Source organism: Peromyscus eremicus, chromosome 15 (genome assembly GCF_949786415.1).
Source record: "Peromyscus eremicus chromosome 15, PerEre_H2_v1, whole genome shotgun sequence".
Taxonomy (NCBI): Eukaryota; Metazoa; Chordata; class Mammalia; order Rodentia; family Cricetidae; genus Peromyscus; species Peromyscus eremicus.
This window is the reverse complement of record NC_081431.1, coordinates 29434433-29444523: the sequence shown is the minus strand read 5'-3', so window position 1 is coordinate 29444523 and position 10091 is coordinate 29434433.

Below are 10091 nucleotides of genomic sequence, written 5' to 3'. Positions count from 1 at the left end.
AGATGGTTTAATGTTAGAGCATCTCTCAAAACTGTTTACCATCTCAGTTCCAGCAGCCCCCTCCTACTCCTACCCATCTTGCACTCAAAGTCCCCTCGACTCTGGAGCCACTAAGCAGCGTCCCTCCGTGGTTTCTGAATCAGTTCATGCCCTGACTTCCTAGAGGTGTAAGCCAAATAAACCCTTTTCCTCCTTAGGTATTTCTGACCCAAGAACCCATCATCAGCTTCCCTGCCTAAGGTCTCTGGATTGATTCATTTTGTTGGCATTCTGTCCTTGCTTCCTGCTACAGTTATTCCATTCGCATTGTCTGTGGAAAGTAGGCATGTCAGCATCCCCATGGAAGGAAGAAGATCGTTCTGAATAGTGGAGGGTTGTCTACCTTCATCACTGGCCTACAGCGGTTAGCTACTGAAGTACTTCCTGAGGAGGCTCAGGCCCTTTCACTACCGTTTCATTGTAAACCTCACAAATCTAGATCTGCTAGAAGACCTAATAAGGAGGTGAATGAGCAAATTACATGTAATAAAATCCATCCCAACATTTTTTCCGAAAGAGTCTCATATAGCCTAGGCCGACCTTCACTATTTTAGCTAAGGATGGCTTTGAATCCCTGATCCTTCTGCTGCTTCCCTGGTGTTGTGATTTATATATATATATATATATATATATCACCAGGCCCTCCTCCATCCCAACATTCTTACTATATGATGTCTTCCTTTGAATTTTTCTAAATTAAGCCAAGAAAAATGTGGAGGATCTCTGATTTTCAAGGCCAGTCTAGTCTACATAGCAAAACATTCCTTCATCTTTGAACCTGCGATGTTGTATTTTATTTCCATACTTGCTTTCTGGAATTGTGCCAATGAAAATAGGCAAAATAATGTGACTTTTCTCTTTCTTTCCCGAAACAGGGTTTCTATGTGCAGCCCTAGCTGTCCTGGAGCTTGCTCTGTAGACCAGGCTGGCCTAGAACTCACAGAAATCCACCTGGCTCTGCCTCCTGAGTGCTGGGATTAAAGGTGTGCGCCACCACCGCCCGGCTCTGACTCCTAGTTTTTATTGATAAGATTAATTAGATTTAAGCTTCATCTGGCATCCAAGTTTTGGGGCATAAATTCATGAAAAAGTTGCTTTCACACATCCCCCATGCAGACAACTGGCTCTTATTTTGTAGTCCCAGTTCAATTAAAAATTAAAGATGGCTTTGGAGTTGGAGCTTGTCTTTCTCCTTCTCTAAACCCAAGCATGCTTGTTTAAAGGAAAATCCAAAAACTCTGTCTGTATCATGTCAGAAGAGCCACCTGATATGGGACAGAAGAAAAATGAAAATGAAGGGACTATTCTATTGCCACTAATCTCATAATCCTTTGGTTTTATTTAGACTCTTTAAAACTTTTCTTAAGGTATAAATACTATATCAAAATTTATAATATTAATATATATTTTCAGGTTTTTGTCATGATATTAATGGTCATATAGAGAACTAATTCTAGAAGGCTTCATAATTCTAAAAGGCTTCATCTAACTTCCTGAACATGACTTTTTGTGTTTGAACCTCTGTCAGGTAACTAGGAATTAAGTTTTGTACTTTGGATATATATAACAAATTATGGTTCTTTAACCGCTCTGAGATTTGCTGCATATGATGTCTTGTTTAAGTTTTCTGCAGTGAACCAAAACCATGCCTAATAGAGACCTTTGAAGTCTCCAAAGGAGTATGGGGCCCCACAACAACAATTCACCTGGACTGTAGTAACACCACTAAGCTGACAAACACCATATAAAGATTGGCTTTGGACTACAAACTGCTCAGGACGATTTCAAGGTGGCTGGCTGAGATGGTCCAGCTTCACAGACTACTCTAAGCAGTACTTGAGACAAGCCCTGCACTTTCCCGTTACACAGAGACTGGACAACAAATGATACAGCTAGCTCTCCCAGGACTTGACAGTTATCCCAATTTTTTTTCAGGATCCCCTAAAGATGCTGTCACCCCCATACAGCAGGAAGTAATTTTAAGACACAACGCCCATATTCCCAAGAGGCGGGATGTGGTGATATTTTGTTTGTGCTCTCATAAATAAAGCTTGCCTGGAGATCAGGGTGCGGAGCTAGCCACTAGAAGCCAGGCAGTGGTGGCACACACCTGTAATCCTAGCTCTTAGGAGGAGGAAACAGGATGGGTGGAAAGAGGAAGTGATAAGGCAAGGCAGAGAGATAGAGGAGCTTGGTCTCTTGTAGACTGAGGAGTTGTCAAGGAATTGACCAGGGACCTAGAAAGTTCTACAAGAGTCAAAAGCCTAAAAGAGGCCACACCACTCCTCAGTGTAATGATGATGAGCACAAAAAATATGCTCTCTAAGGGAGTGTCTTAATAGAATTACTTTTTGGTTGAGACCAGTAGAAACCATCTCCAGCTGGCCTTAGTGAGGGAGTTTGTATTCAAGAATTTGGGCCAGGCACTGGTGGCATACACCTTTAATCCCAGCACTTGGGAGGCAGAGGCAGGCAGATCTCTGTGAGTTGGACTCCACCCTGGTCTACAGATAGAGTTCCCAAATGGCCAGGGCTACAGAAGGAAGGAAGGAAGGAAGGACCCAGGGGCTGGGAAGTCTTGAGTGCTAGTCAGTTTCTACAGTCTTTCTAACATCCCCTTCAGCTGGCTCTCTGTCTCTGTCTCTATCATCTCTGCCTCTGTATTTCTATCTCTCTGCCAATCATCTCTAGCTCTGTCTGTATCATCTCTGTCTCTGTCTCTCTCAGCTCTGTCTCTCTCTATCTCTTGGTCTTCAATCATTTCATTCTGCATTCTTCATGTACTACCCCAGACCTTCCAAGTATAATCTTGCCAGCCAGCTCCTGGCTTACATTTGAAATTCTAGGCAGAGAGAACCTGATCAACTGAGCTTGAATCAGGTGTCCATCAAGACCCAATCAATAGGAACCAGGTTAGCCTTGCTGATAGAAGCCCATGAATTGGTGGTGTAGTAGTTCTCAGAGATGGGCACTTGCTCCTTACCTCCAATATCTACAATTGTGGGCTTTGTGCTAATTAGAGAAAGAATGGAAGGATTTTACTATTGTGCTGCTAGTCTAGGCAAGCCTGGGGATAGGAAGAGAGCAGAGAAAGAGTATAGAATAAGAAGCAAAAAACTGAAAGATAAGTTGGGAAATTTAACCTCTTCCCACCTTCCAGGTGTAAAAAATGTGTGTGTGCATGCCCACACTCATGCCAAAGCAGATGTAATACAGGAGCAGAACCCTGTTTGAGGACTCAAAATACAATGGGTAAGACAAGCATCGATGTCCTTCTAGGTGCAGTAGAGATGTAATCCAAAGTCAGATTAAAACTGTTATATGTAGGGCCACAAAATAATCAAAGCAAGAGAATTTCTCCATATAACCAGCTTCTAGATCTCTTGGATCTATCATCATAACCCAAAGCACACTTGTTTGGCTTATGAGACACTACCTTAGAAGAGTCATTACTCCTGGCCATATGTGGTGGCACACACCTTTCATCCCAGCACTCAGAGGCAGGTGGATCCCTGAGTTCAAGACCAGTATGGTCTATAGTCTTCATAATGAGTTTTGGGCCAGCCAGAGCTACACAGTAAAACCCCATCTTAAAAAAGTAAAAAGATTCATTACTTCTAATGCAGCTGTTACACTATTTCTCTTCTTTTGTTTTTCGAGACAGACTTTCTCTGTATAGCCCTGGCTGTCCTAGAACTTGCTTTGTAGACAAGGCTGGCCTCAAACTCACAGAGATCACCTGCCTCTGCCTCCTGAGTGCTGCGATTAAAAGCTTGCGCCACCATGGCCCAGCATTTCTTTTCTTTATAATGGTCAGGTGAGTTCTCACGTTTCTCACTGGTCTAGAGAGCTACTGGGTGGCAGGAGGCAGGAGTTACCTGATGTACCAGCTGTATCCAGCTCAGGATGTGATTGGTTCTTCCAGAACTTGGTAACTTGCTGTGGAGATCTCCTCTGCAGTCAACAGCCAATTTTTTGTGTTGATATTTTTTGTCTTTGCTATTACTTTTTGGCATTTAAATTCTGACTGTGTAAACATTGTGGTTCTTTGTTGCATATGTATAGTATGTGTGCACATGGAGAGAGATTTAAGTTTGTGGCCTGGAACAGTAGCAAATGGGCTGATGGAACTTGGGTAAATAGCCCATTTTAGAATCATTTACACAGAGAAACAGCTGTACTATATCATTGTTGACATAATTAATGTCAGGGAATGAAGCAACTAGGAACACTTTATAGAGAATAGCCTTATTTTAGTGTACTAAAATAAGGCATTTATTTGGGCTTTTAGGGAAATATAAACACCTAAAAGACTGATTCAAATGTTATTTTGAGTTTGTGAGAAAATCCCTGGCCTTAATCCCTTGTAAAACACATGTATTTAAAAATGCCTTTTATAGAAATAGCCTCGGAAGCATAGACTTTTGTATGTGTATTTTAATCCAGATCATGAAAATACTAAGCTATAAAACTGCAGTAGCTGAGCAGAATATTGTCAAGGAAACGTTTCTATGCTGATGTCTGAAGATAACAATGAAGCACATGAACCAGGGCTTCATAAAACAGCTAACAGGGACACAGATCCAAACCCAACAAGCAATCCTAGGAATTTACGCTACTTCTGTCCAGATGCCACGCAAACAAAATAGTTTTCTTTCTTTTCCTTCTTTCTGTGTGGGGGTGGAGCTCTTGAAGGAACTGGGGACAGTTTATAAACAAAGAGCCTGAAGGGACAAACATTCTGAAACCATAAACTTCGGTTTAAAATGTGGAGACTAACAAGTAGAGATAGGGATGGGCTAGGAAAGGGAGGATGTAGAAAGGAGGGCTGAAACCAAGTGAGTTCCCACTGGGGTCAGGCCTCTCCTCAATAAAGAGAGTCAGGAAGCCAGGCACGCTGGGCTGGATGTGAGCCAGGAGGTAGAATCCCATCACTGTAGTGTGACTTCCATGACTGATGTGGAAAGGAAGAGAAGAGGAGAGGAAAACAATAAGAAAAAGGAAAAGAGAAAGGCTCCCAAGGGGTGTCATGTGATGTGGTCAGTCAGGTCAGGAAGAACTGGGCTTCAGCAAGTGCACCCTTCAACACTTACCTTGAAATGGGACGAAGGTCCAAACAGGTTCTTGGAGAACTTCTGTAGGTAAGGGGACTAGAGTTAGGCTGCCTGGGTTCAAATATTGTCTCCCTAATTGCTGGATGTGACATGGCTTCTACCATACTTCATTCACCAGAAACAACAAAGACTAGAACAAGACACTTATAATAAAATAGACAGTCCTACAAGTTGGTGAGTACAGTCATTTTCTTCTGCTAGGTGAATGTGTGTGTGTGTATGTATGTGTGTTGAACTATTGGTAAGTGGATAGTGAATGATGAACATCATTTGAATAAATATTTGCATACAATTCTAACATACCTGTTTCTGAAGACTCAATTATTCCAAAATTTTAATAATGAAATGATGTTCCTAACAATGATTTTTAATTTACTTTTAAATAAAATAATTTGGAAGGAGTTTTAAATTAGATTCAACTTACCTATTCAAATCTGGTGGGAAGGAGGAATGACCCTAACAACCTTCTAAGTGTCTGGAAAGATCAGAACCCGACTTTTCTCTCAGAATTCCCATGACAGTGGCTTCCATGAGGATAAAGAGCATTTACCTATAATTCACATACAGAAAAACGTGGACTGGATGGACACAAACACAGATATGATGACTCAGAGCTAAAAATATGTTATCTGATTTTCCATGTCATAATAAAGGACAACTGAGAAATCTTTTCCTTTACATCTTAGCAGTATGGTTTCCCCTCCCAAATGTGCCACACAGAACCAAACCACAGCTCCAAAGGGCTGATTTTCCATAGCCTGTCTCAGTGTGGCATCCAGAATCTTCCTCCTGTCCATTTACTGACACATACATCCCGGTCCCTTTTCCTAACTTCAAACAACTTCCAATTCTCGTTCTCCACTAATTCTTCACTAAGAAAAATCTATTGTCAGAATCCCCCAAAACTGCTCTTCAATGCAGCAGAGACATTTTTCTTACTTATAATTATGTTCCCAAACTCATTTGGGGCTGTGAATTCTATAACCGTCACTCACCAACAATTCAAGGTGTCTCAACAGGCAGGGATTAAAAGGTCCCACAGGGTCAAGGCAGCTCGTGAGACAGGGACATACTCCCTCAGAAGAAGTCTAGCAATAGCTTAGCTGCTCTAGTTTGTGGGAAGAGTACAATATATAAAGGAGAAAGGGAGCAATACAGGCCACACATCCAGCCACAGGAGACAGTCACAGACCTGAGGACCGGAAGCAGGCCTCTAATTCCGCAGCAGGAAAAGAGGGCAGATCCTCATGCAAAGAAAATGGTTATGCCAGGCAAGCGATGGCATCAAAGTATATCAGACGTGGAGAGAGAAAAGGCAGATTCATCACTGTAGATAGATGCAGTCATGGGGCAAACAAGGGAAGAACTTGGACATTGAGCTGAGATTCTCAGCTTCTGTTCTTCGTGCCTTTTTTTTTTTTTTTTTTTGCATTGATTTAGTTAGTTAGTTAGTTAGCTAGGGGCGTGTGGAAAACATGAACATGCATGTTCAGTGTTAGATGGTCAGAGGATAACTTGATGGAGTCAGTTCTCCCCTTCTATCATGTAACTCAGTCCATCAGGCTCGGTAATGAGTGCCTTTCCTTGCTCAGCCATCTCACTTCGCTCCCTCTGAGTCTGAGGCTCAGTCTGAAAAACTTGGAAGAGTCTACAAATTCCCTTGAATCCTCCTGGAGTTTCCCTTTCCACAACCTCTTTGTCCCAAATATTCACATACAAGCGGGGTGTGGTTACACAGGTGTTTAGTTCCAGCGCTAGGGGCACAGGGAAGGGCAGATCTCTGTAAGTTTAAGGCCAACCTGGTCTACATAGTGAGATCCAGGTCAGCCAGGACTACATAGTGAGACTCTGTCTCAAAACACGCAAATATACATACAGTATTCAGGCAGCTCACATGTTCTAGAGGAACAGGATACGGAAGAAAGGCTCATGGGATTTCAGGAGCTGAGAGAAGAGAAGTTGATTTCATCTAAGTTTGTCTTCAAAAATATAGCATCCCCAACTGTCCCTTGTGACACTGGTTGTCATGGACTCATTAGTGACACAGAAAGAGCAATCAGTCATTTCAGACACTCTCGTGGCTTCAGGGAAATGTATTGGCCCTCTCGAGTTGCAGAACAAAAAATAGGCCCAGATTATATTGGACTCTATTATTACATAAACATGAAAATAATTATCTTTTCCTAACAGAGCTAGAACTAATTGATTTTTTTTTGGATAACTCTAATTCAGTTTAATGTGCATTTCCTAATAAAGGCACAATTAGCAAGTCAATTCAACTGTAGCATCATGTTGTTCCCCATCTCTTTCCAATTAACTATCTCCCTAAGAAATAGCTCTGCTCTCTTCCTAACAGCACATCTGGTGCTAAGCCCTCTGGAAGCTAAAGCCGTTCCTCCCTAAACAACTGTCAGGGTGTTGGAAATGAAGGGTGCTTACTCAAGCTTGGCCACAAACCAGGTCTGTCAAGATGTGGCAGGGAGTATAAGCCTCTTCTCTCCCTGAACACTAATAAAATCTCCGAGGGCTAGCTGAGGTTATTTCAAGGACAGTTATACAAAACAAAACAAAACTGTGTGGGGTAACAAGAAGAGCCTGAGTCAGTAGACCTGCCCCGTTATGGCTTTAAAAAGTAAATAACTTGCTTCTGTATTAGAATAGTGAAAGTAGTCACCTTGGTTATGAATTGAACAGTAAAAAGAGACAGTGTACTCTTGACCCCTCCAACAGTGCTCTGGAAACCCTGTGAGCTCAGCTCCTTGTTTAGATAGAGTCTTAAGAGTAACTTGGGGGTCAGCTCAAACAATAGAACAGCTAAAGAATTGTGACCAAGGTGAGCACTTCATATAGAAGTCCTTATGTTCACACTCCTGTTCACAATCAGCCATCTTGCAAAGACCATATTGTTCTGGACATTCCTGAACATGAACCAGGCGTTCCTTGGTGTTTGAACCTGGTCAGTGCTAGATTAAGGAGAGAAATGGGAGAGATGGGTCATAATGCCCACGAGCAGCCACTTTAAAATTCTTACATAGGGAGCACTTAAAGGTAAATGCAGGGCAAGAAAAAGGAATAGCCTGGTTAAATGCATCTCATCCAGGACAGCATGCATTATGTGCCCTCTGTACTCAAGGTATCGATGCAGACAATATTGTTTTTGCTGTTGTTTGAAACAAGGTCTTTCTACGTAGCCCCATCTGTCCGGAATTCGCTGTGTAGACCAGACTGGCCTCAAATTCATAGAGATCTGCCTGCCTCTGTCTCACAAACGCTGGGATTAAAGGCGTGATCCACCAGGCCTGGCTCAATACAGATACTATTGTAAAAGCTGGGTATGATAGTGCATATCTATAATCTGGCATTTAAGAGTCTGATGCAGAAGGATGAAGAGTTCCAGGCCAGTCTAGGCTTTGTAGTAAAACCCTGCCTCAAAGAACAGAGCAGCAAGCCTGGCATGATGGCACATTCCTTTAGCCCTAGCACTCAGGAGACAGAAGTAAGTGGATCTCTGTGAGTTGGAGACCAGCCTGGTTTACATAGTGAGTTCCAGGACAGCCAGAAGTATATGATAGATTCTGTTTAAAACCAACCAACCAACCAAACAAACAAACAAGCAAACCACCAGGCACGATAGCCCCTGCCTGTAATATCAGCACTTGGAAGGTGGCAGCTGGAGGATCAGAAGTTCAAGGTCATTCTCAGAGTCTTGCTTGAGTGGCATAAAAGACACTACTTCTGACATTGGAGAGTGGACAGGGTAGTTGTTAGGAAAGGAGACATGTATGTATAAAAAGACATAGAACCATCCACACTATGGCCTGCCTCTGTGAGGGCAAATTCTCCACCTGCCTCGATGTGCCTGCCACTTAGGAATGTCAGATGTGGTCAGGCGTGGGGGTGCAAGCCTTTAATCCCAGCACTCAGGAGGCAGAGGCAGGCAGATCTCTGTGAGTTCAGGACCAGTCTGGTCTACAGAGCTAGTCCCAAGACAGCCAAATGCTATGCCGAGAAACCCTGTCTTGAAAAGCCAAACAAAAGAGAGAAAGAGAGAGAGAGAGAGAGAGAGAGAGAGAGAGAGAGAGAGAGAGAGAAAGGAAGGAAGAAAGGAAGAGAGAGAGAGAGAGGGAGGGAGGGAGGGGAGGGAGGGAGGAAGGTCAAATGTGTGATAAAGTTTTTTTGTTTTGTTTTGTTTTGTTTTTTGAGACAGGATTTCTCATGTAGCTTTGGAGCCTGTCCTAGAACTCGCTTTGTAGACTAGGCTGGCCTCGAACTCACAGAGATCTGCCTGGCTCTGCCTCCCAAGTGCTGGGATTAAAGGCATGCGCCACCACCGCCCGGCATGATAAAGTTTTGAGTAATGAACAAGAAACACTGAAGGGTAACAGTCTAGGGGACAGTATCTGTGTTAAGGCAAAACAAGATTCAAATCACATAGGAGGAAAAAAAGAAGTGTCGTGTCCCCCGTCCCCGTCCCCCCCCCCCCCCCGCCCCAAGTGCTAATCTGCCGCATTCAGAGGCAGATAGCTGCAACTATTCATTCCCTAGGCTAGAAAAGGGATGGTAACATCGGTCAACTGCAGACAGTCACAGACATTGATATAGACACGTGCTCATTCATTCTCTCCACGCAACCACTCTATGAGCTGTGTGTTATTGTTGTCTATTTTGCAGATGAGGAAGATACACAGTTCTAGGGAACTCAACCCCTCCCCGCCTTCTGACTTTGGGGAGCACTGGGCACACACACATACAGGCAAGCAAAACACTCATACACATAAAGTGAAATCAATCCAAAAAAAAAATTTACGTTATCCAGGTGATGGTGGCACACGCCTTTAATCCCAGCACTCAGGAGGCAGAGGTCGACAGATCTCTGAGTTTGAGGCCAGCCTGGATTTTAGAGCGAGTTCCAGGACAGCCAAAGCTACACAGTGAGAC